This window comes from Sinohyriopsis cumingii, chromosome 1 (genome assembly GCF_028554795.1).
Source record: "Sinohyriopsis cumingii isolate HCF-2022 chromosome 1, ASM2855479v2, whole genome shotgun sequence".
NCBI lineage: Eukaryota > Metazoa > Mollusca > Bivalvia > Unionida > Unionidae > Sinohyriopsis > Sinohyriopsis cumingii.
The window spans coordinates 48613836-48624016 of record NC_142961.1 but is presented as its reverse complement, the minus strand read 5'-3'; the positions used below and the strand labels follow the sequence as shown (position 1 = coordinate 48624016).

Below are 10181 nucleotides of genomic sequence, written 5' to 3'. Positions count from 1 at the left end.
TATGATCTGACGCTGATATTTATGTTTTGGGCGTCAGGGTCTTACAACCTAACTAATGGCGCTATGTAGTGTTTTGATCTCGACAAACATCGTTACGAAAGTAAAATTTTCAGGAATATTTCACACAACTGACAACTAAAATAAGAAAGTAAAGTTATAATGTTTTAGTCAGACTTTACTTACTCTGATGTCTTTTCTCTAATAAATTCAAATTCTCACAAAAGAAATGGACCCGTTTTCAAGTTTCTTTGGCCCACATTTCAATTGGCTGGAAAGCGATGAAAGCCGAGAATGCCGAAATCGGGTTAAGTTGAAATATTATTTTTTAACGAAACGAATAAAAATATATTATGCCTATTGGAACTGTAAGCAACGGTTCGTTTCGTTCAAGAAACAGATCCCCAACATGAACATACTTGAACTTACTTCGTCATATCTCGACTACCGTCGCATTGCAACAAATTTAAATGTATGTCAACGGAACGTGAAAATGCATCCCTTTGCTAGTGTCATATTTTCATTCCACCAGGATAAAGACAGCACAGTAAGTATATTAATTACACATAAATTAGTGGAAGAATGTCGATATAGGCTGACAAGTGTGTGAGATGTTCCTGAAACTTTGATTACTCATTCCGATGTCAACGACATCGAACACACTATACAAGGCTGTTATTTGGATAGTAAGACATATCACCTAAACAATCAACATGTGCTATGTCTTACATGTAGGACTACGAGTACAGGATTTCACAACTGTTTCTTATCCACGATATGTACAGGTTTTAGGAACTTATATTACACTGACTCTATTACCTTTGGTTTTACTGGCCTTCCAGAACGGGTGTAGTATCCTGTTTGCTGACAATTTTGTGGGATTGTTGCGTCAGGCTCCGGCGTACTTTGGCTGAAACAATGAGATTCCAATGATAGTGAAATTGATTTACTGGCATTTGCGGGAAGTGATACAGCTGTACGCAGTGTTTTTAATCTGAGGGAAGGGCACATTTATATTACATTGTACGGGGTGTGTTTCATTAGTTTTCATGAGCTGACGTCTATTGCGACGATAAATGGTACCATCTTTGGTGCGAACCGAGTATGACCTTCGTTGAGTTTTCTTAAGGTTCCCAGTTTTGACCTTTGAATTGAATTCTGGCTTTGCACTTTTATCATAATAATTCTTTGTTTTCTTCTTGCGAAATGTAATTTTCTTTTTGACCTCAGCGGTGATGGGTGTATAGGGAATTAATTATTTGCGGGTTGATGGGAGAATTATCTTTGTTGTCTCCCTTTCAACAATTGTGCTGGTGAGAACCCGATTTCAATAGCAGTGGCTCGATAATCTAATATGCCTACAGCAGAGCTCGGCGACGCGTCATGTAAATGTTTTATGCGTATCACGTGATACACAGAAGTGAAAATGTAGGACAAACAATGACAGTGGCTGATAATATAGCATGTGTTAGGAAATACAAAACAATGTTATGGAACTGCATTTTTATTGCTGCTTTTATCTTACAGCCTTCAACAATGGAAAATTTATATCCATAGTGTGTATATATATATATATATATATATATATATATATATATATATATATATATATATATATATATATATATATGACAGAAAAAAGATATAAATATAATGAAGTAACTGACATGATTCTCTGTTTGATTTAGTCTATACTGAAGACAGTTTTAATTCATGTTTTTAGAACATTTTGAAGAATTAATCTACATGTATCATTTCAGAATAATAAAGTTGTATATTCTTTTAGTGATAATACAATTGTACACACAAGAAGTTTTAAAACTGATGACAATGTAGAAATGTTTATCATTTAGTAAATAACATGCCATCCTGAAATATTTATGAATCATTTTACTTTTAGATAGAATATCAAAAATAAATCTCTTGGTGATAAAACTTTTGTCTTTTTTTAAAGAAAGTTTACACCGTTTTGGAATCATTATTTCCTTTATATTTTATTTGGCAACCACATCACTGCCATATTAGGTAGCTTGTGTCCCAGCATCACAAACAAGGGTTGCTCTATACATAATAGCCTTGTCTGATATCTACAAAACGAACCAGAAGACATAAGTAAATATGTTACATTTCACAGATGAAGTTTGAATGTGTGAGATTTATAAGTTTGTTTACTTGTGTTTTTATTTTTACCCTTAAAAAGAAATATCTGAATAAAGGTTCCTACATATTAAATAAGCTGCCATTTGAACATTAACATTGTCTTGCTATGTAATATATAGTCTGCAAATTTTGGTAATACATAAATTATGCCCCATGGGTCTCACTACTAGTTAACTTTTTTGTATATAAACATCTTTGTACAGTTTTGTATATCTACTATTATTTAGACACCTGCAAGGATAACATCTGAAAATTTATAGTTAAAATATTTTTTTCTTCTGATATCTGAGTTGATGGCAGGACCATAAGTACCCCCTTCCCCCTTGCACTGAGCAGGCCTGTATTTAATTTTGAAGTATACAAATGAGTGAGGAGGCAAGACTCCATATATATATGTTTGTGTGTGTCAATTCTAAACTATGCAATAAAGTTACTCAGTTCAGTTCAATAAAGCTTAAGTGTGTTTTCTTATTTCTGTTGTGTGTGTGTGTATATATATATATATATATATATATATATATATATATATACTCTTTAAAGTTTTAGCTCTTGTGTACTTTTTTATTTGTTTATTTATCTAGACCTCCTCTGTTTCATTTTTGGATCCGCCAAAGTGTCACGGAGCTGAAAGGCTTTGCATTACTAGCACATCTATTGATTTAAAATATCCCCCACCCCCAATGTTAATCGAACATGTTCTAGTTTCTAAATAGATGTAAATGACGAACCTTATTGGTGTAAAGTGTTGCTGGAATAGGGACGGGATGATCCGTCGTCGGTCTATTCCCACCTACGAAATGTTTACTGCAGATATATGTCCATCTTGTGATTTTGTCAGTAGTAAAAGTTTCCCTTCTACAGTACGCACCTAACGCCCGCACTTCTTGAATGTTTTTTCTTCTTACTTTTCATGGATAGATACAATCTCTTCAGTGTGTTCCGGCATTTATATTGTAGTTAAAAGCCGGTTTATTTGTCCTACATTCTGCAGCTGAGTCTGCGATCTAACAAGCGTGCTATTTTTAGCAATTAACAGTGTCGGTCGATCTCTGCTATAAGCGGTTCTCAGCCATCGGCTTTTGCTTTTGAGAAATTCTCTTTACAGTTTTAACTGTTTTCTCCGCTAGGCCGTTCGACTGAGGGTATGTGGGACTCGATGTAACATTTAAAGCCCCATTCTTTCGCGTAGCTTGCGAAATCTCGGGAAGAATAGCATGCTTGATTGTCGCTGACAACGACTTTCGGTATTCCGAAGCGCGCGAATATGCTCTTCATGTGATTGATGAAAGTGCAACCTTTTGAGCTTGCGAGGGCCTTATCTTCAAAATAGCGACTGAAATGATCTACTAAAACAATGTACTCTTTATTATTCCATGTAAATAGGTCTGGTACGACTTTTTGCCATGGATATTCAGGGACGTCATAGGGGATGAGATGTTCCTTTTGGTTAGAACTTCTGCGCTCCAATCAGATATACCATTTTGACACTAAATCAGTAATGTCAACTGAGATTATTCGCCAAAACAAGATATCTCTGGCTCTTTTCAGACTCTTCTCAATACCTAAATGTCCTGAATGTACAGTTTTTATCATTTTCTGCCTGATGACCTGTAGTATGACTATTTTTTGACCTTTCAAGATTAACCCATGTACAACTGAAAGTGTATCAGCGGTCAGAGAAATGGAACCCCCTCGTAACCGCGCAGAGTTAGAAACCATTTTTGGCAGAGGTCACCAGTCCGTTAAGACAATTGTTAGCGAAAGACGTCGAGTTTTCATAGGACTCTCCGGAAATAGACGCATTTCAAATGGTCAAAGACATAGCTACAATAAGCCAGGGACCTGTTCTGTCCTATTTTGACCCTGAGAAACCACTGACTTTGCAAGTGGACGCGTCAAAATATGGGCTCTGTGCCTCCCTAATGCAACATTATAAGTCTGTGGCTTATGCATCAAAATCTTTGACTACAACTGAAATTAATTATGCCCAGATAGAGAAAGAAATGTTCACTATACTGTTCGGACGCAAACGGTTCCATCAATATGTATACGCGAGAAAGTTACACGTTCAAACTGACCACCTTCCAGTTGTCTCTATAATGTAAAAGCCCCTCTATGCAGCCCCAACGCGACTACAACGCATGATTTTGGAACTGCAGCGTTATGACCTAGAGGTAAAACATTACCAAGGTAAGACCATACCCGTAGCAGACACACTCTCCCGTAAGTTCTTATCTGATACACACCTCAGGGACGCATACTGGAGAAAATTGACGCACCAGTTTTGATGCCGTTTTTTTTTTTTTTGTTGTTGTTGTTGTTGTTGTTGTTGACACAAATGATTCGATAAATCGATTAGGATTTATTTAATATCCAACGCTTTGGATGAGAGATGGCATCGTGTATACTTCGAGCATATGCATAGTCTGGTTTCCTGCTTCGTATGCTCCCTGCGTTACACTTCGCTGTTCGTATAGCGGAGTGCAACGTAGGAGCATACGAAACATGGAACAAGGTTAGCATAGGCAATGCTATGACGGAGTAGCTTCCCCTAATCTCGTGAGCCCTCATGCAATTTCCATCGAGCTCATCAAGATGTCGTCCAGATGTTTAACGTCAATTCTTGTTGCATTAGAAAGTGATCTCCAGATTAAAACGGCTTAGACTAAGAATCATTTGCGAAGAAAGTGAAAGAAGCAGAACACAAAAGAGTAAATGTGGATCTAACTTTAATGAACAACGGAGAAAATAATTCCCTTGACTGAAATACGGCACATCCATTAGAATTACCGGTGTGACTTCTGATCGCATGATTGCGAAGACTGCAAAAGTGAATAATCCTTTCGTGACAGGGTTTGAGAATTTTTAAAAATCTGCCCTTGTTCGTCACAAAATATCTGGAGAACACATTATCACCCAAGACATTCTTTCACAACAAAGAAATCAGTAAACTTGCTGCGACAAATGCATTATTTAGATTACAAAGTCAGTGGGCCATTGTAGGTTTTGTTGTTTTTTAACTTGCTGAAATAAAAGAAAGATCTTACAGTTCTAGTGTAACTAACTAGAAAGAAGATAAATCATTAGTTACTTTTTAATTTTTGGATAAATGTGTTCAAGTACGAAGTACAATTAAATCGATGATATTACACATTTTATGACAGGCAATACATTAATTGCCATTTGGTTAAAAAGATTTAATTGGTATTTTGTATTTGCTTATATGTAATGTGTTGATTTATAATATTGCTACAAAAAGATTATAAGGAGACTGTTAAAAGTACGACTTTAGACTTGTAAGGATGCAAATTTCTGTCGATCTATGAAGAGCACATCAATTTGGGCCAGAGAACAATTAATTAGATTTATGGGGACAGGTACTTGTTAAATCGCTATACTTCAATGATTTCTAATGTCTGTGTCGGAAGAGAAAGTTATTCTTGATTAAGCATTCGTTTATTTAACAGTCAGACGGACTGTTAGGAAAAGGTTAACTTCGATCTTTGTATCAAAGTATCAGAAGTTAAAATTGTCCAGTCAGTTATTTGGAAATCTAGAGGTCAGACTGACCGCAATTTTGGCGTCTAGTTATAAAAGGCGGTATATATATTTAATCCTAATTGGTTACGCTAAATAATGGACGTGGTTCCCGCATGAAATTTCTTGGGTTCAAATTGCCCCATCAAAAAATCTAATCAGTCTGCGTTTTTCCTCCAAGAGTGAAAATATAGAAGACTCAGAGATTGAATTGGAAGAAATTCTCTCGTAATACATTTGTCAAAAGGACACGGTGTCAGGAAAGTCAACGGACACAATTCTGGCGGTAGAAGCGAACAAAGCTTAGAAGCACAAGGTATCTGCGTCAATCTCTTGTAATTCGTTGATACCAATATAATGATTTGCGAGAATTTATTTGCTTATATTTGCATAAATTTATTTGTTTAAATTCGTAGATCAATATTCTTGATATCAGTATAACTGTGTTGAGTTCATCTATCTGAATTCGTACAATGATCTTATTTATATAAGTTTGACGAATTGTTTGAATATGTCGGAGTGTTTGTTATAGGAATCTAAGAATAGCATGCATTACTTTAGTTGATATGAGTTACGAGAGTCCGTGTGAATTACCCGATCTTAGATTATTTCACGTATGATGAAGATTTGAATATGTGTATTCGCTGAAAATAACGTAGTTAAGTCATTAATGAATTTCATTCATTCAATTGGGTAACTGAAACGAGAACGGAACTGTTATATCTCGTATAATGTTAATGGGAATCAGTCATGAAGATGCCATTAGGAAGTACATTAATCTTGTGAAACTAGGTATGTTTCTGGTCTGCCATGTTTAGCTTGACCATATAGCCATTGGTATCTGTTTGAATTCCGATAGAACGATATCTGACATACCGAGAGGGGAGTAATGATCGGAGATAGGACAACTGACAGAAGATTTAAGGTACTTCTCTGTTTATTGTGAAAGGGGAAATAACTCCACTGACGTATCCATGTACCTACTTATCCAAGTATCTACGTATCAACGTGCTTACGTATCCACCTACCCACACAAAGTTTTAGAGCCGAAAAGAGGCGAGACAGTAGGGAGGTCGTAGAAAAAAAAGCGAAAGACCGAGAAGAAGAGTCACAGTGAAGTTGGAGTGAAAGCATTTTATGAAGTTGAACAAGGCAATGACTTCGATTGTTCACTCGATTCTATGATGAACCAATTCTATCAAAGACCGGCCATTTATATAAATATATTTGTTTTTGAAATTCGCTGAATGATTTATTCCAAAGAGAAGTGTATCTTCATAATTTAATATATTATCACAGTTGTTTATGTAGTTGATTAAATTGTTGGTTTTCATGTACCGGGCTCCGGTCATTCTGTTCTATATATCTGCTCAGATCTCTGTTCATACCATCTATAAGTTTCACACTTTATTTTAATATTTACTCGATCCTGGCAACAATACCGAGGGCGATCACCCTCTGGATAACGATAGGCAAATAAAGCGGACACCTTGTAAGAAGGTACAATCCGCCAAACAACCTCACATCAACACCACCCAGTAGCACCGCTACAAAATTAAAAGAAAAATGAACTAATATAATTATTCTTTAAATGGACAATGCATTTGTTTGTTAATTGTGCATGGGTTTTTTTTGTTGTGTGTATTTTTAGAGAAAGAGAGAGAGAGAGAGAATGTGCAAATTGCAATATCCTATGACAAGCTAAAAAGGTACAGGTGAGATGTAAATTTGTCAGTACATTTTTACCCCCACATTTTTTATTTGACCACCCCCCAGTTCAGACACAAGGGGATTTTTTTTTTACCCTCAATTTTACACCCCTGGGGGATACACTGAATACACTGACACACGCCACCTTATCGGAAGGTATAGATATGTATGGGCATATGTTGTTATCAGCATTGCCTGTGTCTCATTGTAAGAAAAAACAAATTCAGTCTCTCACTGAACATGACCCCTAGCTGGTCATACTGAAACCGGTCATAATTGAAGGTTGGCCTGAAAAGAGGTCAAGCTGTCAGAGATAATTGACAATACCAAATACATGTGTGTGTGTGTGATTTGGATTTTTTAAATTAGCTTTAACAATTGTTCAGTCATATCGCTACGAAGTCTGCAGTGTGGCAGTTTATAGCGACGTCAAGCACTGGGGCATCATGCTGCAGACATGTAGCATGATGTCCCACCCAGTCACATTATCCTGACACTTGGCCGACCAGACCTAACACTCACCTCTTAATGCTGAGCCCCTAGTGAGACTGCTGTTAGTACACTTTTTATAAGTATTTGGTTGGTGACAGATCAATGAAGTCCTGACAATATCTACCAGGTTTGTTATAAGCTTCTTTAAAGAGACAGTCGAACTGGGTCCAGATCATGTAGAAAACATGTAGTCCGATCTACACCCTAACCTAAATCATAGTACAATTTATAATTTGTGAGGACAGGGAGTGGGTGCTGAGTATGGGTAATCAGCTATGCAAAGATCTGAAAATTGTATACTATTTACATCAATTCCTAAAGAAACTGTGGAACGAGCTTGCACTTTCCTCTTGTATATTACGACTCTCCGATAATCCAATTAATAAACGTAAGACAAGAATCAAAGATATTGAGATGTACTGTGTTGTTGGAGGCTAGAAAGAACTGGCAGCAGAAAACATTTGTGAAGTTTGGTTAGTGCCTTGATTTATATTATCGAACAAATGTCCTGCAGTAGTACTTAGTAGTGCTGTACTCTATTAAGGTTGTCTTAACTTGTAGCTTGCTTTTACTTGCTGTCTCGTATTTTTAATTTCATATTTTGACTTTATAAAATATATTTTTATGGAAAGGGAAACTGTGACGCAGGCTTGAAAAAGTAGGTCGAGTGCGTAATTACATCCGAAGTATCACTTGATTTTAAAATCTAGTCTAAAATTATAGTTTTAAAACATCTACATTCCCACGTTTTTATAAATAATCCACTTGACCAAGTATCCACTGTGGTTTTGTTTTGGAAAATACTTGTTGGGTCAAGACGTCCTAGAATTATTTTATAAACATAATAGCAGGGTCATGGTGCCCTACCATTATAGTTTCTCATAAAGTATGGCTAGTAGAGACCTGGTGGCATGGAAGTTTTAAAAACAGAAATGGTGGGATATTTGGAAAATGACGAATGACGAGTCCGAACCTTCGTTCGTCCCTAGATTAGGACGTTGCAAGGACAGCTCTGGCCCAGATACATTTCTTTCTGGTAGATTTCATGTTCCTAGTCTGCCCCAGTGTCTCCATAACTATGTCACGATAGAAGTACTTTGACAGCTCAAGTAAACTTAACGTACATCATATGCAAAAGTTTGATTCAAATTTATCTAACTGGTTCAAGGATATTCTAAGATTTTCATAAAGAAAGATTACGACTATTTAAGACCTTTCTGGGATCGTAGGTAGCTGTTGATCACCATCAAGAGTTGCCCGTAATTAGACCGTCCCAGGATTACCTCACTGCAAGCCTAAGTTCTAAATCTGAACTGAAATCATGCCCCGATGGTCTCGTATTGGCATCCGTCCATCTACGAGAGACGATGTTGCAGCCCCAGAGTAAGTTATTGTTTTGACTTCTTTCTGGCGCTCATTTTAGCGTGCTATACGTTCCTCTGATTTTTGATCGCATTGTCTGTCAGATAGGCGCTGTGTGGAGTGGTCGTTAGCACATCTCTCCCAGTCGTTGACATTGATGTTGGCCTTCTTCATGGCCTTCTTGCAGACGTGTTTGTAACGCGGACATGGTCGTCCAATCTGTCGTGCGCTTCTGCTGCCCCCACCGTATGGCAGATCCTTGGGAACGCGTCCCGGATCCATTCTCTCTACGTGGCCGAGCCAGCGAAGTTGCCTCTCGCTGTGAATGGGGAATATGCTGTTCATATTGGCGCGTTCTAGAACCTCTGTGTTGGATACATTGTCCTGCCACTCTATGTGCAGAATGTGTTGAAGGGATCTGAGGTGGAAGCTGTTGAGTTTCATCTAGTGTCTTGCACAGGTGGTTCATGTCTCACTGCTATAGAGGAGTGTGCTGACCACGCAGGCCTGGTAGACACGCAGTTTGGTCTTCTCAGTGAGGTAGGGGTTGTTCCAGATCCTCTGGGTCAATCTGACCATCACTGCTGCTGACTTGGAAATCCTGCCGTTCACCTTAGAATCAACGGAGAGTGAGGTAGGGATGGTGGACCCGAGGTATGTGAAGTGCTCAAGAACTTCCAAGTTGTACCCATCGATGGTGACGGAGGGAGGGGAGTCTGCGTCTTGCGCCATGACGTTCGTTTTCTTCAAACTGATGGTCAGTCCAAACTCCTTATAGGCGTGGGAGAGGGGGCATAGCAGCTGATGAAGTCCATCTTCCGTATGTGATGTCAAGGCTGCATTGTCCGTGAAGGACAATTCACGGATGAGGACCTCTGTGACTTTAGTCTTGGCACGGAGACGGGCGATACTGAAAAGTTTGC

The 10181-nt window shown here is 37.8% G+C and overlaps 1 protein-coding gene across 1 annotated transcript in view; it reads left to right on the top strand.

Moving 5' to 3' along the window:
• The first annotated feature begins 471 nt into the window (after window positions 1-471).
• Window positions 472-10181, top strand: part of LOC149806827 (stimulated by retinoic acid gene 6 protein-like) — a 128036-nt gene continuing 118326 nt past the window's right edge. Inside the window, exon 1 of the mRNA XM_089958193.1 lies at window positions 472-544. The gene's annotated coding sequence lies outside the window, so the exon portion shown is untranslated. The remainder of the gene's footprint in view (window positions 545-10181) is intronic.